Here is a 24,238-nt window from a genome sequence, read left to right as displayed (position 1 = left end):
TGTGGTCCACTGGAGAAGGAAATGGCAACCCACTCCAGTATTCTTGCCAAGAAAACCCCATGGAACGTATCACAAGGCTAAAAGGTATGACACCGGAAGAGGAGCCCCTCAGGTCGGAAGGTGTCCAATATACTACTGCGGAAGAGCAGAGGGTATTTCCAAGTAGTGCCAGAAAGAGTGAAGCGGCTGGGCCAAAGCCGAAAGGACACTCAGCTGTGGATGTGTCTGGTGGTGAAAACAAAATCCGATGCTGTAAAGAACAATATTGTATAGGAACCTGGAATGTCAGATCAATGAATCAAGGTAAGCTGGAGGTGGTCAAACAGGAGATGGCAAGATTGAACATCGACATCTTGGGAATCAGCGAACTAAAATGGACAGGCATGGGCGAATTTAATTCAGGTGACCATCATATCTACTACAGTGGGCAAGAATCCCTTAGAAGAAATGGAGTAGCACTCATAGTCAACAAGAGGGTGGGAAAAGCAGTACTGGGGTACAATCTTAAAAACGACAGAATGATCTCAGTACGAATGCAAGGCAAACCATTCAACATCACAGTAATTCAAGTCTATGCCCCAACCACTGAGGCTGAAGAAGCTGAGGTTGATCGGTTCTATGAAGACCTACAACACCTTCTAGAACTAACACCAACAAAAGATGTCCTCTTCATCATAGGGGATTGGAATGCTAAAGTAGGAAGTCAAGAAATCACCAGGATAACAGGCAGGCATGGCCTTGGTGTACAAAATGAAGCAGGACAAAAGCTAATAGAGTTTTGCCAAGAGAACACGCTGATCATAGCAAACACTCTTTTCCAACAGCACAAGAGAGACGACTCTACACATGGACATCACCAGATAGTCAATATCGAAATCAGATTGATTATGTCCTTTCCAGCCAAAGATGGAGAAGCTCTATACAGTCAGTAAAAACAAGACCTGGAGTGGTCTGTGGCTCAGATCATGAGCTTCTTGTTGCAAAATTTCAGCTTAAATTGAAGAACGTAGGGAAAACCACTAAACCATTCAGGTATGACCTCAATCATATCCCTTATGAATATACAGTGGAGGTGAGGAATAGATTTCAGGGATTAGACCTGATAGACAGAGTGCCTGAGGAACTATGGATGGAGGTCCGTAACATTGTTCAGGAGGCAGCAACTCAATCCATCCCAAAGAAAAAGAAATGCAAGAAAGCCAAGTGGCTGTCTGATGAGGCTTTACAAGTAGCTGAGGAAAGAAGGGAAGCGAAAAGCAAGGGAGAAAGGGGAAGATATATCCAACTGAATGCAGAGTTCCAGAGAATAGCAAGGAGAGACAAGAAGGCCTTCTTAAATGAACAATGCAAAGAAATCGAGGAAAACAACAGAATGGGAAAGACTAGAGATCTCTTCAAGAAAATTGGAGATCTCAAGGGAATGTTTTGTGCAAAGACGGGCATAATAAAGGACAAAGAAGGCAGGGACCTAACAGAAGCAGATGAGATTAAGAAGAGGTGGCAAGAATACACAGAAGAACTATACAGGAAAGATCTTAATGTCCCTGATAGCCATGATACTGCAGTCACTGAACTTGAGCCGGACATCCTCGAGAGTGAAGTCAAGTGGGCCTTAGGAAGCATTACTAACAACAAAGCTAGCGGAGATGACAGTATTCCAGCTGAGCTATTTAAAATCCTAAAAGATGATGCTGTTAAAGTGCTGCATTCAATATGCCAACACATTTGGAACACTCAACAATGGCTGCAAGACTGGAAAAGGTCAGTTTACATTCCAATTCCAAAGAAGGGCAATGCCAAAGAGTGTTCAAACTACCGCACAATTGCGCTCATTTCACATGCCAGCAAGGTGATGCTCAAAATTCTACAAGCTAGGCTTCAGCAGTATGCGAACCGAGAACTACCGGAAGTACAAGCTGGGTTTCGAAGAGGCAGAGGAACTAGAGATCAAATCGCCAACATTCGCTGGATCATGGAGAAAGCAAGAGAATTCCAGAAAAACGTCTATTTCTGCTTCATTGACTACGCTAAAGCCTTTGATTGTGTGGATCACAACAAACTGTGGCAAATTCTTAAAGTGATGGGAGTACCAGACCACCTTACCTGTCTCGTGAGAAAGCTGTACGAGGGTCAAGAAGCAACAGTAAGAACCAGACATGGAACAACCGAGTGGTTCAAAATTGGGAAAGGAGTATGACAAGGCTGCATATTGTCACCCTGCTTATTTAACTTATATGCAGAGTACATCATGAGAAATGCCGGGTTGGATGAATCACAGGTCGGAATTAAGATTGCTGGGAGAATTATCAACAACCTCCGATATGCAGACGATACCACCCTAATGGCAGAAAGCGAAGAGGATCTCAAGAGCCTCTTGTTGAGGGTGAAAGAGGAGAGTGCAAAAGCTGGTTTGAAACTCAACATTAAAAAAACGAAGATCATGGCATCAGGCCCTATCACTTCCTGGCATATAGAAGGGGAAGAAATGGAAGCAGTGACAGACTTTACTTTCTTGGGCTCCAAGATCACCGCAGACGGTGACTGTAGCCATGAAATTAAAAGACGCTTGCTCCTTGGGAGGAAAGCTATGGCCAACCTAGACAGCATAGTAAGAAGCAGAGACATTACCTTGCCGACAAAGGTCCGTCTAATCAAAGCTATGGTTTTCCCAGTAATAATGTATGGCTGTGAGAGCTGGACTATAAGGAAGGCTGAGCGCCGAAGAATTGATGCTTTCGAACTGTGGTGCTGGAGAAGACTCTTACGAGTCCCCTGGACTGCAAGGAGGTCAAATCAGTCCATCCTAAAGGAAATCAACCCTGAGTGCTCATTGGAAGGACAGATACTGAAGCTGAAGCTCCAATATTTTGGCCACCTAATGCGAAGAGAAAACTCCCTGGAAAAGACCCTGATGCTGGGAAAGACTGAAGGCAAAAGGAGAAGGGGACGGCAGAGGATGAGATGGCTAGATAGCATCACCGATGCAATGAATATGAACTTGAGCACGCTCCGGGAGAGAGTGCAGGACAGGAAGGCCTGGCGTGCTATGGTCCATGGGGTCACGAAGAGTCAGACACGACTGAACAACAACAATGAAAATGGACTGCGCTGCAGGGGTTAAAAAAATCACAATATATTTGTCTTTAAACACTGCCTGAGGAATATCCAGAGGGACAGCTTGCTTTTAAAAACTACGTATAAACTACAGAAATCAGACAGTTTACCCCTGGGCTTCAGGTTTCTTTAGGCCCATTAGCCAAGTGGTAGGAGACAAGTAAGTGAAAACTGCATCCGCTTCTATGGGAGAAACAAAACTGAACATGATCTAGTTCTCGAGCATGCACAGAAATATTTACAGGGTCACAGGCAGCCACTGTGCCGTCCCCAACTTTCAATTCCTGATCATCTTCATTCTGTATTTTAGACAGTGCCAATATTGGTGTACTGCTCCATCTGCTTATAACATACTTGCTTTCACAAACAAAATGCAATACAAAATGTCGCCACATGATGGCACCCAAAACTAACACATGAGTTCTGTGGGGGAGGAGAGTTGTGTGAGAATCCACTCTACATCACCTGGCACACTTTCCGTTTGGAAGCCTGTACATTTCAGGGCTTGCGATGCATGGAACAGGAAAATGTGTCCAACAAGATGTACCATTTGAAAAGTGCCTGGAGAAAAATGCGTAATTTCAAAAATTCACACAAGTGTGCATCAGTCAATGCGTTGATGCGTACAAAAATGCATACAATTCGAAAAAGGTGTATTTAAAAAAATACACCCCCAAAATGAGTCTGGATTTTCCCCATAAAAAGAAAAGTCTGCACAAAACTGGAACAGAGTAGGCAGTGGGAAATGGAGGAAGTCCACAGAAACAGACTTGGCAGACATTCTGCCCATTCCTAGTTCTCTGGCATCTGAAAGGCCAGTGCCAACTTCAAAAATTTCATTTTATTTTATCATTTATATTTCATTGAACTGTAACTTATGTATTAAATCTTGCATGTAACAGTAAACTTCTCCTTAGATGTTTTACGTATGATAAAGGACAAAGAAGGCAGGGACCTAACAGAAGCAGATGAGATTAAGAAGAGGTGGAAAGAATACACAGAAGAACTATACAGGAAAGATCTGAATGTCCCTGATAGCCATGACAGTGCGATCACTGAACTGGAGCCGGACATCCTAGAGCGTGAAGTTAAGTGGGCCATAGGAAGCATTAGTAACAACAAAGCTAGTGGAGATGACAGTATTCCAGCTGAGCTATTTAAAATCCTAAAAGATGATGCTGTTAAAGTGCTGCACTCAATATGCCAACACATTTGGAACACTCAACAGTGGCCACAAGACTGGAAAAGGTCAGTTTACATTCCAATTCCAAAGAAGGGCAATGCCAAAGAGTGTTCGAACTACCACACAATTGCGCTCATTTCACATGCCAGCAAGGTGATGCTCAAAATCCTACAAGCTAGGCTTCAGCAGTATGCGAACCGAGAACTACTGGAAGTACAAGCGGGGTTTCGAAGAGGCAGAGGAACTAGAGATGAAATCGCCAACTTTTGCTGGATCATGGAGAAAGCAAGAGAATTCCAGAAAAACGTCCATTTCTGCTTCATTGACTACACTAAAGCCTTTGATTGTGTGGATCACAACAAACTGTGGCAAATTCTGAAAGAGATGGGAGTACCAGACCACCTTACCTGTCTCCTGAGAAAGCTGTACGAGGGTCAAGAAGCAACAGTAAGAACCAGACATGGAACAACCAATTGGTTCAAAATTGGGAAAGGAGTATGACAAGGCTGCATATTGTCACCCTGCTTATTTAACTTATATGTAGAGTACATCATGAGAAACGCTGGGTTGGATGAATCACAGGTTGGAATTAAGATTGCCGGGAGAATTATCAACAACCTCAGATATGCAGATGATACCACCCTAATGGCAGAAAGTGAAGAGGATCTAAAGAGCCTCTTGTTGAGGGTGAAAGTGGAGAGTGCAAAAGCTGGTTTGAAACTCAACATTAAAAAAACGAAGGTCATGGCATCTGGCCCCATCACTTCCTGGCATATAGAAGGGGAAGAAATGGAAGCAGTGACAGATTTTATTGTCTTGGGCTCCAAGATCACCGCAGGCGGTGACTGTAGCCATGAAATTAAAAGATGCTTGCTCCTTGGGAGGAAAGCTATGGCAAACCTAGACAGCATAGTAAGAGGCAGAGACATCACCTTGCCGACAAAGGTCCGTCTAATCAAAGCTATGGTTTTCCCAGTAGTAATGTATGGCTGTGAGGGCTGGACTATAAAATAAAATTTCCTCAGGGGTCTCCCATTCAGGCATTCATTAGGTCCACACCCTCTTAAGCTCCATGGTTGCAGTATGATTAGGTGCTCCAAGAACTGGATCTAGTTTTATGACCAAGACCAAGTAGCAACATGAATAAATGTAGATCATTTATAAAGTACATCATGTACTTTTAACCCGCAAAATACATGTGAGCCAGGGGCTCAGGATTTCTTGGTTGCTGCTTGTGTGTGTTTTGTGGCAAAACCCAAGCTTTATGCACCATTTTTAAAAGATGCCATGCATGTTACTTTTGTACTCAAGAGAACAGTTTTCAAGCACAAAAGGCAATACGAAGATGTCCTAAGATGTCACAGAATTCTATATTTTTTTGCTATCACAGACGAACACGGCTGCTTTTCCGAACTGGCTGGCAAAGTCCTTGTGAAACCAAGTATTGGGAATGGACATGACAAATTAAATGCAATACAGTAGCCTACTATAACTGCTTCTTTTCTTTTATGTCATCCACTCACCCAAGCACACAAGTAGGAAGAACACCGTTCCATCTCGAAACAGTTGCTTAGTTATGAATATTATAATACAAGACAGGAGAAAGAGGAATGCCATTTTTAATTATAATAGAAAATTCTCATCCACACATTTTTCACTCCACTTAGAGACACAGGAAATTTAAAGCCCAGTTTAAACAACACTTGCAAAAGTGAGTAGCAGTTCTTCCTCCTTCCTACAAAAACACTTCTAGATCTACAAAGCTACTACAAGTCTGCCACCCCCTCGTCACATTTCCTGTGTTAAAAATTGCTGGAGGGGTTTTAGAACTGGTGCATCTCCTTAGTAGTTATAAAGATACATATGTTTACGCCTTAATATGTTATGATAAACTTTTATTTTTAAGACTTAAAATATAAAACCCTCAGGCTGCTTAGCAGAGCTTGCTATCTTATTGTATTAACTACTCCCACAACCTAAAGAAATTGCAATTTAAGCTGTTAATGTAGAACATCAAACACAAACGCGCGCACACACAATTAAAGCTACTGCTGTTAGTCCCTGAATACCTACTGTTCTCATTATCTATTCCAGATTCACCACAATTATCTGGAACATCTTCTTTCATTGTTATGAGCCATGTTGCCCATTTTACAGGCATACTTGGATGACTATCTGATCAATGGCTCAGCATGGCATCCAAGCGTTTGCTGGAGGAAATACATCTTCCAAGAGCTTGCCGCAGCGGGAATAGTAAATTAATCCAATCAAGAAAACTGGGGGGGGGGGGGTTGAGCTTGTATTTTCTTGTGTTGTCCCAGCATATGCCAGCAAAGCTATCAGTAGTCAAGCACACAAGAGCTGCTGGATGGCCTATAAAGCAGACAAACAATACTGCAACCTTCTTTTACAAAGGCTTCAATGTCTACACTACAACAGGATAAACACCATGAGTAAACTTGTTCCCTGATTTTGAAATACACAATGACGGAAACAATTCTAGAATCTTCCCTAGTGTACAGATTGGAGCAGTGTCATAGAATCATAGAATAGTAGGGTTGGGAGGGGCCTACAAGGCCATCGAGTCCAACCCCCTGGTCAGTGCAGGAATCCACGTCAGAGCATCCCTGAAAGATGTCTGTCCAGCCTCATCTTGAATGCCTCCAGTGTGGGAGAGCCCACCACCTCCCTGGGTAATTGGTTCCATTGTCGTATTGCTCTAACAGTCAGGAGGTTTTTCCTGGAGTTCAGCCGGAATCTGGCTTCCTATCACTTGAGCCCATGATTCCGTGTCCTGCACTCTGGGATGATCAAGAAGAGATCCTGGCCTTCCTCTCTGTGACAGCCTTTCAAGTACTTGAAGAGCGCTATCCTATCTCCCCTCAGTCTTCTCTTCTCAAGGCTCAACATGCCCAGTTCTTTCAGTCTCTCTTCGTAGGGCTTTGTTTCCAGTCCCCTGATCATCTTTGTTGCCCTCCTCTGAACCCACTCCAGCTTGTCTGCATCCTTCTTAAAGTGCAGTGCCCGGAACTGGACACAGTACTCCAGATGAGGCCTAACCAGTGCTGAGTAGAGGGGAACTAGTACTTCCTGGGATTTGGAAGCTATGCTTCTATTAATGCAGCCCAAAATAGCATTTTCCTTTTTTGCAGCCACATCACATTGTTAGCTCATATTCAGCTTGTGATTGACAACAATTCCAAGATCCTTCTCGCTTGTAGTGTGGTTAAGCCACGTATCCCCCATCTTGTAACTGTGCATTTGGTTTCTTTTTCCTAGGCGCAGAACTTGGCATTTGTCCCTGTTAAATGTCATTCTGTTGTTTTCCGCCCAGCGCTCCAGTCTATCAAGATCACTTTGAATTTTGTTTCTGTCTTCCAAAGTATTAGCTATCCTGCCCAATTTTGTGTCACCTATAAATGTGATCAGCATTCCCTGCACCTCCTCCTCCAAGTCATTAATACAAATGTTGAAGAGCACTGGGCCCAGGACTGAGCCCTGCAGTACCCCACTTGTTACCTCTCCCCAGTTTGAGAAGATCCCATTGATAAGCACTCTTTGAGTCCGATTCTGTAGCCAACTGTGGATCCACTGGATCGTTGTTTCATCTAGCCCACTTTGAGCTGGTTTGCTCATCAGGATATCATGGAGCACTTTGTTGAAAGCTTTGCTGAAGTTGAGGTTATGTCTACGGCATTCCCACAGTCCACAAAGGAGGTTACTTGATCAAAAAATGAGACCAGATTTGTCTGGCAGGATATGTTCTGGACAGTCCTTGGGATTTTTAGCATGTTCTCACTCTCTCAGGGTAAGGTTGGGTGGTTCAAGTACCAACCTGCTGGTATACAGAAGTCCATCAGTATACCCACAACCTCTTTCTACCCAACTTGCTCATAGACACATCTGGAAAACTGAATGTGCTTGCATCCATAAAGTCCCAATTAGAATCACAGCCACTGCAGCTGATATATCAAAAGATCATTCAGGGTCTTTATAGAAGCAAGTTACAGAACAGTAGCTAGTCAATGTTAGTCTACTGTGGCAAAAAAAACCCAACAACCAGGAATTTTGTGGCACCTTAAGAGACAAACAAATTTACTGTGGCATAAACCATTATGAGCTTTAGGATGCAATGGACGCCTATTAGAAAGTAATCCCTTCTGAAACCAGTAGGACTTGCTTCCAAGTAAACATGCATCCAACTGTGCTGCCAATTTTGTTGTTCATTCCACTTACAGGTATCGGAAATGTAAAACCTAGTTTAAGCATCACTTCTAGAAGTGGCTTCTATAAAGCAACAGGAGGTTTCATGGAATGAGTAGTCAGAAAGATTCAGCAAAATACAAGAGGATCTGTAATAAAAAATAATGGGGGGAGCAATTCTATGGCTGGTAGTCAGTGGCTAGATGGCCATAGGGTATCTGGTTTTCTGGGAACTAACCTCAGAGCCCGTGCTCTGAGGTCGGTTCCCAGAGAACTGACCCCCTGCTTCCATGCTGCCTGTGAAAGGAACAGCCCTGCACTACGAAGAGGAGTGCAGAGCAGCCAAAACGAGGTGTTCTGGGGTGGGGAAGGCGGAAATGCCAGTACAACACACCCTATGTGTCGTTTGGCAGCCTCTTCCCCTGCTCTGCCTTCCAAAATTGTCTGTGTAGCGGCAATGCAGGGCAGGAGAAGCGCAGAGGGAACGAGTTTGGAGGTGGCCACCTATCCCCATAGGACTGCGCCCTAAATCACCTTAATACGGATGTGTCCACAGCAGGTCCTGAACCTGGGGTGGAAACTTAGTGGTGTGTGCCACCATCACATTTTCAGCAAAGGAAGGAACTACAGGGAAACCATCCAGGAAGCCACAACAGTGAAGTTGGCCATGTGGTGGTCCATGACCTCTTACAAAGCTTCCAGTCAGACTTGTTCACTTGCCTAAGCAACCAGATGACTCTGCTGTTGCTCCCTGCACCTTGAGTTCTTCAAGCAAATGTGGTCAGAAGCAAAACCAAAATAGGTCAGCAAAACCAAAATAGGAATAAAAATTCACAATAAAAGCTCAGACCGTCATCTATCTTTATGCTTCACCTCTTCAGCCTTTGTGCAAAACTCCTCATGGTCTGTCTCAGTAGGGGCTTCAGTGGCAATCACAGGTAGTATGATATGCCTGAAAGCAGTAGACCCAGCCAACATAGGTAACAAGCTTCCCTGCATCACTGAGCAAGTCAGGCACTTATACTGTGGGAGTCTTTGTGGAGTCACAATAGGGAGGGAACAATTTATCATGCCATCTAGTTGTAGGTCAGTGGGAAAGACCCATTATGGCATTGGTTCCTTCCACTGTCTAGTAGCTCTTCTATGCCAGTGGATTGAAATAGCCCCACTGACTTAGGGCTACGAACTCTCTGCAGAATTTCCTGCATTTTTCTCAGGATGCATTTAAAGGCACAGACCTAATTTTCTGCATCCTGTTGTTAATTTAGGAGTGTGTTTTACCCCCACGCCTTTTACTTAAATTTGAGGCCAGGGGCTCAAAATGACTGGAAGGGATCCACAACGTCATGAAATAACAGGAGAAGGCATCACGCAAACCAGCAAGAAGCATGACAATTAGACACACCAAAGTCTGTGGGTGAAATCCCACATTGCACAAGCACAAGGCAGCCCTTTCTTTCCTCCTTCTGCACCCCCCCCCCCAAAGCCTCTCCAGCAGGCCAGGGGATCTACAGATCATGAACTGTGTACTACCAGACTGCAGTGGGACAGGGGAATCACTGTAGATGGGAACCTTCCATGAGCAGTGCATCGCAGGGCTACTCTTAGGTGCTGTTGCACCTCTACAGGGGTTACCAGGAAGAAAAAAACCCACCTTGTATGAGCACTTATATGTATGGTGGTGGTGGTGGTATGTCAAAATTTGGCATGGTAGATACAAGTGCACAACCTTCCCCTCCCCCCTTAAGTGTACACACAGTTTTTTTAGATAGTTTGTTAATTGGGCTATTCATTATCTCTAGAATGTGACCTTCACAAGACAGAATAAATCAATAGCCATGTACACAAGCTGGCTTGCTTAGCTGACTGATCACAGTCCCAGTGAATTCTTTTCACTCTCTCTTGGCCTGACTTCCCGTTGCCCTGTCAGAGATGTTTGTGCCAGTGCTTGTGACGGATCATCATCTCCTTCCACAAGGGCAATAAGGTGGGGTAGAGGTGTTAATGACTAAACCCTGGGTCACTGCAACTGGCTACTGTAAGCTACTGTTTAATATTATATTTTCTGAGTGCTGAATGCTGGAACGTAGTGGGGTGAGGGGAAGGATCGCTATCAGCAACTCAGCAAGTGTTTGTCATGTCATGTTTTAACCAGACCTGTTATCTTTATTTACTAAAGATTTACAAACCTGATCTGATGCAGCATTATGCACTGACTTCAAGGGGCATATAGGTTACTTCAACTGTCAGGCTTCTGTTTGCCTACAGCGGTGTTGTTATGTACTGAAAGGGGCCTCAGGGTCCAGACTCTCAGGCCAATAAGACATAAATTTGCATTAAAAAGAATCAGGGCCTAGGTTCACAAGACACAAATTTGCATGTGCCATTTTATATTTAAATAAGCATATTTAGGATAACTTTCAGTGGAAAATAACTGTCTCCTGCTGTCAGAGCTTACTGTGAGCTATGTGGCACCAGCAGACAACAAAACACTTAACCCTGGTAATACAATATTTAAAATAAAATATGAGATGAGCACCTGTAACCAAATATGAAGGTTTCCCCATGGAAAGCTTGGTTGGTTGAGAGGTCTGGCCCAATGCTTTCTTCAGGTGCAGGGGACTATCAAGCATGGTACCCCATACCAATAGCAGCCAAAATATGTAGAATAAGGAACCGGGGCTGTGCACCCCACAATAAGCTTTTGACTACTCCAAACCATCATGTCACCCATACATTTTATTTATTTGTTTATATCTTGTCTTTCTCCCAAGGCAATGTACTCCTCCTCTCCATTTTATCTTCACAACAACCCTGTGAGGTAGGTTAGGCTGAGAGTCAGTGACTGAGCTTCACAGATGAGTGGGGACTAGTCCCAGTCCAACACTCTAACCACTACACCACACTGGGTCTCACAGAGTGTCCTCTATGAGACAGACTTACTATTATTAATGAAATTTATATCCCCCCTTTCTGCCAAAAATGGCACTCAAGCTATCAGATGATAAAAAGAGAAATACAATCAAAACATAAACACTGATTGAAAACACAATTAAAATGCATCAACGAAAAGCAATGCCACCGCCCCATCAGTTAAAAACCCAGCTTAAATGCCACAGACCTGTCTGAACAAAAATGTCTTTGGCTGCTGGCAGAAGGACAACAGAGAGGGAGCCAACCTAGCCTCCCTTGGCAGGGAGTTCCAGTCTACAAGTGTCCATCTCGCATCCCCACCGAATGTCCCTCTGAATGGAAACATGTCCAGCACAAAGCTTTCTTTGCATACAGGGCAATGTCAATGGACACACCTACGTCAATTATTGTACCCAATGCTTTCTTTGCGTGCAGGGCAGTGTCAAGTGTGTGTGCCACACCAACCACAGCTGAAATAGCTGAAACATGCAGTAAAGAATGAAGAACTGGGACTGAAAAGTGTGGCTAGATGTGATTCAATTGTATCACATTGAGGGCACCCTCCTGGACATGTTTGTGTATGATCTGGATGCCCCAAAGCTTACTGTGGGGTTCACACACACAGAGTTGATCCTTTTCTACATATTTTGGCTGTAACTGATTTGGGCATGCACACATGACACTGTCCTGAGATGACTGCACTGGCATTTCCTATATTGTTGGAAGAATTGATTCTTTACAGAAAGCTAAGCCTACAATAGCTGTTTATAAATGTTTTTTGGAATGTAATAAAGTGGATGTTCAGAATGTTAGCGGAATGGAATAAGGAATTATTATATGCTTCGGCTATTGGGCGGTATAGAAATGAAATGAAATAAATAAAATTAGAATGCTCTATATAATTTAATTAACAAATTGTTTCCCTAGCTTCTGTATGTACTGTTTCTGTAGATTTAAAATTGAGACTAATTGAACAACAAAATGAAGTTTTGCACATATTGGACACCGCAAATAGGGATGGCTGTCGTGGGGAAATCCTGTTTGCTTTTGGCTCGACAGATCTGACTCAGTGAGCATTTGCAAGCTGAGCAGCACTTCAGTTCCTGAAACTTGGGAACTTTCCTGCCTTTTTCTTTTAAATCCTTGAGCTGTGATTTGCACAAAATCATGGGTATATTTACAGAAATCGCAACTTGAGAAAAATGGCGGCCGCAAATAGCGCAATTTGTGCAAAACTGCAGGCATAATGATTTATCCTCACAATTTTGTACAAATTGTGCTACTGTGGCCGCAATTTTGTGCACATCACAATTTCTGTAAATATTTATATTTGTTTATACTATATTTATACCCACGATTTGCACGAATTTAAAAAAAAAGCAGAAAACCATGAGCTTGCCTTCGATATTTCTAACCGCAAAGGCTTGTTAAGAAAAAGCTGGCTAACTCTGCTAGATCCTGGAGATGTAATGTGGACAATGCTTCATTGAGGTATACGATGTAGGTATGCCTTGTGGTGGCGTCTTTCTGGTTGGAAGTCATTGCTTGTATAAACTTTGTTCTTGAAAAAACTGTGGTAATTGTAGCTGCTCAAGTACTTTTAAATTATATTTCTGTGATGTGGAAATTAACAGATGGACAGCAAACATGGACTTTGAGAACACTTACAGTTGTAAAGAGGCTCATATTTCAAGCCTGGAAGGATAAACATCCACCACCTATCATTCAATGATCTGAAGATCTTACTGCTCTTGCTGCATTTGAACATATATCCTCCAGTCATCAATTTAATTTGGATGCTTACTTAGATAGATATGGGCTGCTTATACTAATGTATATATTTAAAATAGAAGCATCAAATGTTTTTCTTTTTTAAAATGGCTTTGTGAATGGATAAGTTTTATGTCATTTTCCCCTTTTTTGTAGCTGTTCCGTCCCCTTCTCCTTTTCGTTTTGCTATATTTGCAAAATAAAAAAATGACAGTGCTCCGTGAATAAAGAAAGTTTTGGACTTGCAGCAATTCAATACCACCTGGTACAGGAAACTCTCAAGAATGTGTGGTTGTAAGATTTGGGATGGCCCGAAGTTTGTTATAGGATTCATACCTTGTTTTTATTTGTAATTGTCATCTGGGGTCATCACACATTAATGTACATTGTGCAAAAACAACTGTTTTGAGTTGAAAGATGTGTTGTTCAACTTGAAGGGGACAGACTCTCACTCACAGAGAGATTATATGCCTTAGTCTAAAGTTTATTTGGGTGGTACAAGAGCATATAAGCTTTAGGTCCTCCTTCAGTTTATCGACTGAGCTGTGTGTGAACATTCACACAAATTAGGAACTGGCAACTACTAACCAACCTCAGCATTAAACGTGGGGTACAATTGGATCCTATGCATATTTACTCAGAAGTAAGTCTCCCACTGTGTTCAACAGAGCTTATTCAAAAATGTGTGTGCAAGGTTACAGTCAAGAACTCACTAGCCTTTACAGACAGTGAAACAAAGGGAGATGACAGAATAGACACAAACAATACACACAAAGTCAGTAAGGCAGCAATTCCCCCTTTGAAAGTGCTAGTACACTCCATCCCAATATGTTAGAGAGCCAAAACTAGCTTGCAAACCCTGCTAAATAAAATACTCTGAGCGTGTGTACACTGACTAAATAAAGTTTTCTGTACATGCTTAGAGGCACTCATATTAAAAGGAAGTTCTTCCCTTCACACACATTAATAAGCAAAGTAATAAACTTATATGGCAACAGGTGAATGCAATCCACAAAAACTATAAATACGAATAGTATAAGAGACTGAGTATGCGTGTGTGTGTGTGTGTGTGAATGAATGAATTTTCCCTTCTCCACTGCGACCCCTCCTCCTCTTCTCCCTCTAAACCAATAGGAGGCAAGCTAGGAGTGCTAAGAATTGTCGGTTGTGAGGAGCCCAGTGGAACATGGGCAATAGTTTTCTCAGAGGCTGCTGCAATTCCCAACGCCTTTGGGAGAACGACACCCCGCCCACACACGCACAAGCCAGTGGACTGGCCCAGGCCAACACTGTCTCGCAGGGTGGGTGAGCCACTGCAGCCCTCAGCTGATTAGTAGCTGGAAGCCACGCGCTCTCCACCACACCCCTGCGCCGCTTCACACAGCTGAGGAAAAGGGTGAGGCTTGGATTGTTTCCCTTCCGTCCTAGAGGCACTTTGGGCTAGTGCCACAGCAGCCCCAGGGAGAAAGACCGGGGTTAAGCCCCTTCCCACCCGCAGCCCCGCCTATACAAGCCTAGCGAAGCCCAGCAGTCCTACCAGAAAGGTACCTTTCCCCTTCAATCGTGCAGCCAGACACGTGTTTCCTTAAAGGTGAGTCCTCTTGTGTTCACTGGCGTTCGCTCCTAGGTTTTTTGTGGCTTAGGGTGAAAGCCTCTGCAGGGTTAGACATTAAAGAGTCCTACAAAAAGCATGGGGGCTGTAGGACTTTTCAATGTCAAAACCTGCAGAGAAATGTGCCTTAAGACCCACTGAACATAGCGTGGCAGATCTTTGAGAGAAAATGCATGGGGAAGACGCTGCCTATCCTGCAGCAACCCCTGCGTTGTTGTTGTTCAGTCGTGTCCGACTCTTCATGACCCCATGGACCACAGCACGCCAGGCCTTCCTGTCCTCCGCTCTCTCCTGGAGCGTGCTCAAGTTCATATTCATTGCATCGGTGATGCTATCTAGCCATCTCATCCTCTGCCGTCCCCTTCTCCTTTTGCCTTCAGTCTTTCCCAGCATCAGGGTCTTTTCCAGGGAGTTTTCTCTTCGCATTAGGTGGCCAAAATATTTGAGCTTCAGCTTCAGTACCTGTCCTTCCAATGAGCACTCAGGGTTGATTTCCGTTAGGATGGACTGAGTTAACCTCCTTGCGTAGTACCTTGTAAATGCGGCCGACTAACGCCCAAATACCTACTGCGCGTGCGCCGCGGCGCCGAACCGAAAGACGCATGCGCGGAGCCTCCCCGCCAATAGGATGCAGATACGAGGCCGAACAATATCGGCCTTTCGCAAATCACCCGCCGGCTCTAGATTAGCGGCTGCGGACGCTGTGGCGTGTTTTGCGGCACCCGGGTAAGTGAAAGGATCGGGCTTCCTTCCCTGCCCGCGTGGGTACTCCCACATCCTTACCTTGCTCACTCGCAGCGCGCCATAATTTCGCCTCGCTGCCGCAGAAGACGTGCGCGTGCTCGGAAGACGCACGGGGACGAGCACGTTCCGATTACGTAAAGCACGCAGCGAGAGGCGGGGTGCGGGGCTTGTCGTTGGCTTCCATGGCAACGGAGAGAGGAACCAGGGCGGTTTCGAAGGGCTCCGGAAAGAAGCCATAATCAGTGGGGAATTTCCGAAATAAAACGGAGGGGGAAATGGAAATATTTCATGCAGTTAAAGATACAGATTGAAAACTGACCTTCGAGGAAGTTGTTGTTCAGTCGTGTCCGACTCTTCGTGACCCCATGGACCACAGCATGCCAGGCCTTCCTGTCCTGCGCTCTCTCCCGGAGCGTGCTCAAGTCCATATTCATTGCATCCGTGATGCTATCTAGCCATCTCATCCTCTGCCGTCCCCTTCTCCTTTTGCCTTCAGCCTTTCCCAGCATCAGGGTCTTTTCCAGAGTTTTCTCGTCGCATTAGGTGGCCAAAATATTTGAGCTTCAGCTTCAGTATCTGTCCTTCCAATGAGCACTCAGGGTTGATTTCCTTTAGGATGGACTGATTTGACCTCCTTGCAGTCCAGGGGACTCGTAAGAGTCTTCTCCAGCACCACAGTTCGAAAGCATCAATTCTTCGGTTCCTCATAGTCCAGCTCTCACAGCCATACGTTACTACTGGGAAAACAGACTGGGAGGCAGTCTGTTTCCCGCCTCCCAGCTGAGCAGAGCAGAGCAGAGCAAGCTGCTCCAGCTGGTCCAGGGACTACAGAAGCAGGCAAGCTCCCAGAGAGCGAGCGAACAGAGCGAGCGAACAGGGGGAGCAAACAGGAGTTGGCCAGGGGAGTTGCAGTGGTTGAAGAGACAAAGGAGACAAAGGAGACAGAGGCTAAGAGGTAAGTGGGTTGCAGGAAGCCCAGGGCGCTGCCCTTTATCCTTCTGACTGGCTGTGAGCTCACCAGGAGCTTCTGAGAGCTCCAACTGAATTGGAGGCGTGTGGCCTGAGTACTCCCAGCAGCTGACTGGGCGGGAAGCTTCAGTCTGTTTCCCGCCTCCCAGCTGAGCAGAGCAGAGCAGAGCAAGCTGCTCCAGCTGGTCCAGGGACTACAGAAGCAGGCAAGCTCCCAGAGAGCGAGTGAACAGAGCGAGCGAACAGGGGGAGCAAACAGGAGTTGGCCAGGGGAGTTCGGCAGGGGAGGTCAAGGGGGAGGCCCCTAACATTTTTTTTTTTAACATTTTTTTTTATTTTATTTTTTTTTACTAACTTTTTTTCATTTATTTGTCTTGTAACACACACTTCCACACCAGTGGGACTCTGCTTTTAACCTCTACTGAGTAGAGGAGCAGGCACAGGCTAGTCTAGAACAATCACAAAGCTAGACACAAAAAGGGAAAAGAGGCTATGGAAGGACAAGACTCTCCAGTGGTGGTGACCTGCAAGGTGTGTGCAATGTTTGTTTTCTTGCCTGAGAACAACATGGCCTACACCTGCAACAAGTGCAAGTTGATCACGCTGCTGGAGGAAAAAGTAAGTGGACTGGAGCGGCGACTGTCAACCCTCCGGGGAATAAGAGAACACGAAGAGTTCTTGGACAGAATGGGGGAACTACAGCAGCAAAGGGCAGACCAGAAGCTTGAAGAGCAACAGCAAGATGAGGCAGTGGGAAATGCTGAGGTGAAGAAAAATGGAGTAGAGGATACTCCTTGGAAAACGGTGACAGTTAGGAGAAGAAGAACTAGACGCCACTCTGCACCAGTGGAAGCGGTGGAGCTGTGGAACCGATTCCAGGTACTTGCAGATGAGACTGGAGGACAGCCTGCAGAGGAAGAATCACAGGGGAACCTGCATGAGAGTGAGCAAGAGGCTAAAGGTCAGTCAAACAGAGGCGATGAAACCCAGGCCTACAAGAAGAAGAAGAGAAGAGTGGTAGTAGTGGGAGACTCCTTGCTGCGTGGGATCGAGACCCAAGTATGTCGCGAAGACCCGTGGACTCGCCAGGTATGTTGTCTCCCGGGAGGACAGATTAGAGACGTGACTGAAAGGTTGCCTGCACTCATAAAGCCCACTGACAGGTATCCCTTTCTTCTCATCCATGTGGGAACAAATGATACCGCCAAGCGGAGCTACGAAGAGATCACGTCAGACTTTGAAGCTTTGGGAAGGAAACTCAAGAACTTTGGGGCCCAGATAGTTTTCTCATCCATCCTTCCAGTAGTTAGAAGAGGGATAGAAAGGGAACGAAAAATACTCCGGGTGAATGACTGGCTACGAAGGTGGTGCCGACGAGAGAGATTTGGATTCTGGGACCACGGGCTATACTTCCTGGAAGATGGGCTGTTGGCTAGGGATGGGTTGCACCTCACAAAGGCTGGGAAGAATGTGTTTGGCCACAGCATGAAGAACTTCATCAGGAGGGCTTTAAACTGAATCCTACGGGGAAGGGAGATGTAATGTTGGGGGTAACAATGGACGTAGGCGCATGCACTGCAATGGAGAGAACAGCGCTGATAGCGCCCAATAATAGTCTTCAGACACATGTAGGAAGAAAGCCAGACTATGAAGCACATGGTCTTCGATGTCTATATACTAATGCCCAGAGTATGGGAAACAAACAGAACGAACTTGAACTCTTAATACAGGAGGGAAATTATGACTTGATAGGTATAACTGAGACTTGGTGGGATGACTCTCATGACTGGAATACAGCAGTTGAAGGATATAACTTGTTCAAAAAGAACAGGAGGAACAGAAAGGGAGGCGGGGTTGCACTGTATGTGAAAAATACATATCTCTGCACAGAAATACAGGAGGAGGAGCTTGGTAGCCCCATCGAGAGCATCTGGGTTGAAATAAATGGAGCAAAGAATAAAAGGAACCTGGTGGTTGGAGTCTACTACCGGCCACCCAATCAAGGAGAAGACAAGGATGAAACTTTTGAAAATCAAATAGCCAATGTTTTAAGGAAGCATGATGTAGTAGTAATGGGGGACTTCAATTTCCCCGATATTTGTTGGGAGACAAATTCTGCAAAACATGGCCCCTTCAGGAAATTCCTGACTTGTGTGGCGGATAACTTCCTCCTACAGAAAGTAGAGGAAGGAACTAGAGGATCGGCTATCCTTGACTTGATCCTAACCAACGGAGATGACTTAGTGGATAAAGTAGCAGTTACAGGAACTCTGGGGGAAAGCGACCATGTTGTACTTGAGTTCTTGGTTCTAAGGGAAGCAAAAGCCGAGTGTACTCAAACGCGTACCCTGGATTTTAGGAAAGCTGATTTTAATAAACTCAGAACAATGATCAGTAAGGTCCCATGGCAAGCAATGCTAGCGAGAAAAGGAGTCCAAGATGGGTGGGAACTTTTAAAAAAGGAAATTCTCAAGGCACAATCACAAACAATTCCAACAAGAAGAAAAGGTGGAAGACAACAGAAGAAGCCAATGTGGCTTCACAAAAAGCTTAGGGATGACCTGAAAACAAAAAAGGACACATATAGGAAGTGGAAAGAAGGCCAAGTAACAAAGGAAGAGTACAGGCAGGTAGCACAGAATTGCAGGGATGGCGTCAGGAAGGCTAAAGCGGAGAACGAGGTGAGGTTAGCGAGGGATGCTAAAAACAACAAAAAGGCTTTCTTCAGCTACGTGCATAGTAAAAGGCAGAGGAAAGAAATGGTTGTTCAGCTATTAAATAAGGATGGCAAAATGATAACAGAGGACAAAGAAAAGGCAGAGGTGCTCAATTCCTACTTTGGCTCAGTCTTCTCCCAAAAGAGGGTCTATGACCCCCCTGGCAAAGGCGAAGTACAGGCTGAAGGGGCAGGATTGCAGCTTGAGATCGACAGGCATATGGTCAAGGAACACCTCATTACTTTGAATGAGTTCAAATCTCCAGGGCCAGATGAACTGCATCCTAGAGTCATAAAGGAACTGGCAGAAGAGCTCTCAGAACCGCTGTCTATTCTCTTTGAGAAATCATGGAGGACCGGGGAAGTGCCAGATGACTGGAGGAGGGCTAACGTTGTCCCTATCTTCAAAAAGGGTAAAAAGGAGGAACCTGGGAACTACAGACCAGTCAGTCTGACATCAATCCCTGGGAAAATTCTGGAGCAGATCATAAAGCAATCCATCTGGAAGCACCTTGACAACAATGCAGTGATTACTCGAAGCCAACATGGATTTGTCAAAAACAAGTCCTGCCAGACAAATCTGATCTCATTTTTTGATCAAGTCACCTCCCTTGTAGACCGTGGGAATGCTGTAGACATCATATACCTCGACTTCAGCAAAGCTTTCGACAAAGTGCCCCATGATATCCTGATGAGCAAACTAGCTCGAAGTGGGCTAGATGAAACAATGATCATGTGGATCCACAGTTGGCTACAGAATCGGACCCAAAGAGTGCTTATCAATGGGACCTTCTCAAGCTGGGGAGAGGTAACGAGTGGGGTACCGCAGGGCTCAGTCCTGGGCCCAGTGCTCTTCAATATTTTTATTAATGACTTGGAGGAGGAGGTGCAGGGAATGCTGATCAAATTTGCAGATGACACAAAATTGGGAGGGATAGCTAATACTTTGGAAGACAGAAACAAAATTCAAAGTGATCTGGATAGACTGGAGTGCTGGGCAGAAAACAACAGAATGGCATTTAATAGGGACAAATGCCAAGTTCTGCACCTAGGAAAAAGAAACCAAATGCACAGTTACAAGATGGGGGATACGTGGCTCAACCACACTACGAGCGAGAAGGATCTTGGAATTGTCGTCGATCACAAGCTGAATATGAGCCAACAATGTGATGTGGCTGCAAAAAAGGCAAATGCTATTTTGGGCTGCATTCATAGAAGCATCGCTTCCAAATCCCGGGAAGTACTAGTTCCCCTCTACTCAGCACTGGTTAGGCCTCATCTGGAGTACTGTGTCCAGTTCTGGGCACCACACTTTAAGAAGGATGCAGACAAGCTGGAGAGGGTTCAAAGGAGGGCAACAAAGATGATCAGGGGACTGGAAACAAAGCCCTATGAAGAGAGACTGAAAGAACTGGGCATGTTGAGCCTTGAGAAGAGAAGACTGAGGGGAGATAGGATAGCGCTCTTCAAGTACTTGAAAGGTTGTCACAGAGAAGAAGGCCAGGATCTCTTCTCGATCATCCCAGAGTGCAGGACACGGAATAATGGGCTCAAGTTACAGGAAGCCAGATTCCGACTGAACATCAGGAAAAACTTCCTGAGTGTCAGAGCAATACGGCAATGGAACCAATTACCTGGGGAGGTGGTGGGCTCTCCCACACTGGAGGCCTTCAAGACGAGGCTGGACAGCCATTTGTCAGGGATGCTCTGACTTGGATTCCTGCATTGAGCAGGGGGTTGGACTCGATGGCCTTGTAGGCCCCTTCCAACCCTACTATTCTATGATTCTATGATTCTATGATTCTAAAACCATAGCTTTGATTAGACGGACCTTTGTCGGCAAGGTGATGTCTCTGCTTCTGACTATGCTGTCTAGGTTGGCCATAGCTTTCCTCCCAAGGAGCAAGCGTCTTTTAATTTCATGCCTGCAGGCACCGTCTGCGGTGATCTTGGAGCCCAAGAAAGTAAAATCTGTCACTGCTTCCATTTCTTCCCCTTCTATATGCCAGGAAGTGATGGGGCCAGATGCCATGATCTTCGTTTTTTTAATGTTGAGTTTCAAACCAGCGTTTGCACTCTCCTCTTTCACCCTCAGCTAGAGGCTCTTTAGATCCTCTTCGCTTTCTGCCATTAGGTTGGTATCGTCTGCATATCGGAGGTTATTGATAATTCTCCCAGCAGTCTTAATTCCGACCTGTGATTCATCCAACCCGGCGTTTCTCATGATGTACTCTGCATATAAGTTAAATAAGCAGGGTGACAATATGCAGCCTTGTCGTACTCCTTTCCCAATTTTGAACCACTCGGTTGTTCCATGTCTGGTTCTTACTGTTGCTTCTTGACCCTCGTACAGGTTTCTCTGGCAGTAGCCCTGTTGAATATCTGACTGGGATTGTCACATCTTCCTCCTCTTGCAGGACCCCTCTGCCGTTTGAAAAGATGCGTTACAGGCCGAAATTCAACGAGTGAAGCTGTCTATTTTATCACAGTGCCATTCTGAGGGAAAGTTTGGCCTACTGAATTTCTGCCTGAGGAGCCTTGCCAAAAAAAGGTGGCAAATCTATGCCCAGGAGAGGTGTGAACATTTTCTGGCTCGCTAACAATGCAGTCCTGTACATGTCTACACAGAAGTAAGCCCCACTGAGTTCAATGGGACTTATTCTCAAGTAAGTGTATAGGATTGTAGCCTAAGTCTCCCCCAGACTTTTGCCCATGGGATGATATGAGAACATAACGAGCCATGCTCAGTCAGATCCAAGGCCTGTCTAGTTCTTTTCACACAGTAACCAGGCCTGTAGCCAGCCTAAAAGTTCTGGTAGGGCTGTCAAAAAAAGGAGGGGAGTTCATCTGGTTTGCAGGCCTTTTAAAGACAACATTGTAAACTATTTTTAAATTGTAAACAAAGAAATAGTGGGGAGAGAAAATTTAGGGGGCCCTGGCCCCCCCTATCCCACCCGTGGCTATGGGTGGCAGTAACCGACCAGCTGCCTGTTGGAAGCTCATAAGTAGGACATGAACTATGGCAAATTGTGAAGGAAGTAAGATCAGGGAGGGCTTCCATTGCTCCCTATTCTGAGTTTGAGCAAGCCCTGGGATGTGTAGGAAGTGTTAGGTATGATGGTAAGTTACCATATGGTGTGAGGTCTTGTGTGCTAGCTGCCCCTTTTCCTCTGTGTGGGCAGGGTGTTCTTAGTCCAGTGCCAGATTCCTTATCTTTGCCATGATGTGGATAGAAAAAGATCTGTGCATGATTGTGGATGAGTGTTGAATGCCTTGTATGCAATTGAATGCATGGAATATAACTGAAATACACACACACACACACACACACACACACACAGATAGTACACACAGAATGGATGTGCCCTATCCATAAAGATAAGTTAGGGAGCAGGTAATTTTCTCTGTCCAAAACTTCACATAACTTTTCATTTCCCCATGTGTGGCTATTGGAACAAGGTACATCGGGGCCTGCTCCAGTTGGACTCCCCCTGCTGCAGGGCTAACTGACATCCAAGGCCCTGTGGGGAGGAAGAAGGAGCGAGGGAGACAGGAGCAGGCAAAGGGAACATCAGGGCCTGCTCCACTTGGACTGCCTCTACTGTGGGAGATAAGAGCGGGGAGCAGGGCCATCCCAGCAGCCCTACTGACAGTCTACGTAACCCCCCCCACCCCCGTGTCTTTTTTAGGTTGTAAGCTTGAGGGCAGGGATTATCGTCTTTGTTCATTGATTGTAAGCCACTCTGGGAGCCTTTTTTGCCTGAGGAGTGGGATAAAAATAGTATAAAAAAATAAAAGGTACTCCATACATGGAATGTACTACTGTAAGAGAGCTTCGGCTATTGGGTGGCATAGAAATGTAATAAATAAAAAATACCTACTTTCTCTATAGATACACTAGTAAAAACAAAAGAATCTCCTTGCTTGATCAGACTGTTCCATGTGGTCCAACAACCACATGCCTCTGGAATCTCAAAAGCGGTGTATGAAAGTGATGGTCTTCCCCTCTTGTTTCTCCCCAGCTTTTGGTATTCAGAGGTATATTGACTCTATACATGGAAGTTCTATTTAAATATCATGGCTAATAGGTGTATCAATGGCTAACTTCCATGAGTTGGTCTAAATCTTTGCAGGTCAATTCACATGCATTGCTCCAGGCGTAGTAGCTCTCTGCCCATTGACATTTGTATGTGCATTAATTCTACTTGCCCTCTCTAGTGAAACCCAATTTTCTGGGACTGCCCTATTTCTATAATAACATTTTGTTTAGTTATGACTTTAAGGACACAATCCTATGCAGGTTTAGACAGAAAAAGGTCCTACAATTCACAGCATTCCCCAGCTAGCCATGTGTCCTAAATTAGTTATCCCCAAATTAATAAAAACACACACAAAACCATATCATACTTTCCTAACCAAGTATGACCACTCAAAGAAATAGCATACTTACAAGCTTTTAACATTACCAACAAAGATTTGCTGTTGTGCTGCTCTTTCAGGATTGTGACCTTAAATGGCCATTGTGCAATTTTAAAACAATGTCAGAATTACTATGACCCCTTTTATAATAATTGTACAGACTCATAGCATGATCAGAGGCAAATGTGAATGAGATTCTTGGACCTTTAACAATTGTAGAGATGAGGGAATTTTGGCTGGTGCAGCTTTTCTCACTGCACAAAAGCTGCATCTGCCAAAATTTCCTCTTTTACAGAAACGTTGAAGGAACTGGAGTTCTACCCCACTTTGCATCCAGTCTCTCTAGTACAGAGTCTAGCTTCAGTTTTTCTACTGGCACCAATAGTATTTTTATTAGCTATGATAGGTAAGTAATATTTCCCTATTCCGAGGCAGAAGACTAAAAATTTCTGATCACCAAATGTTGGGATTAAGCAACTCAGGATGGCTATCTCAATCTTGCTCCGTTTCTGAGTTTTCCAGGCATTGACCACTGCTGGAAACAATGCTGGCCCTTCATCTGCTCTAACATAAGTAGTTCTTATAATGTTACTGA

The 24,238-nt window shown here is 44.8% G+C and overlaps 2 protein-coding genes across 7 annotated transcripts in view; one reads left to right on the top strand and one right to left on the bottom strand.

The window, feature by feature from the left end:
- ANAPC16 (anaphase promoting complex subunit 16) overlaps nucleotides 1-15,639 on the bottom strand; it is a 35,570-nt gene extending 19,931 nt beyond the window's left edge. Inside the window, exon 1 of one of the 4 annotated variants that reach the window (XM_084845580.1) lies at nucleotides 15,579-15,639. The gene's annotated coding sequence lies outside the window, so the exon portion shown is untranslated. Of the gene's footprint in view, nucleotides 1-14,720; nucleotides 15,386-15,578 lie in introns of those variants that run through there. The other 3 variants (XM_084845581.1, XM_084845583.1, XM_084845582.1) reach the window with 3 other exon arrangements.
- Nucleotides 15,411-24,238, top strand: part of ASCC1 (activating signal cointegrator 1 complex subunit 1) — a 97,953-nt gene continuing 89,125 nt past the window's right edge. Inside the window, exons 1-2 of one of the 3 annotated variants that reach the window (XM_084845577.1) lie at nucleotides 15,411-15,521; nucleotides 21,642-21,799. The gene's annotated coding sequence lies outside the window, so the exon portion shown is untranslated. Of the gene's footprint in view, nucleotides 16,495-21,641; nucleotides 21,800-24,238 lie in introns of all 3 variants that reach the window. The other 2 variants (XM_084845575.1, XM_084845576.1) reach the window with 2 other exon arrangements.

The sequence above is a fragment of the Heloderma suspectum genome, chromosome 3 (assembly GCF_057233095.1).
Source record: "Heloderma suspectum isolate Gila_16-S chromosome 3, 16-S_ref, whole genome shotgun sequence".
In the NCBI taxonomy this organism is placed as follows: domain Eukaryota; kingdom Metazoa; phylum Chordata; class Lepidosauria; order Squamata; family Helodermatidae; genus Heloderma; species Heloderma suspectum.
Note: the sequence above shows the minus strand (reverse complement) of the source record. Positions and strands in the feature narration are given on the sequence as shown.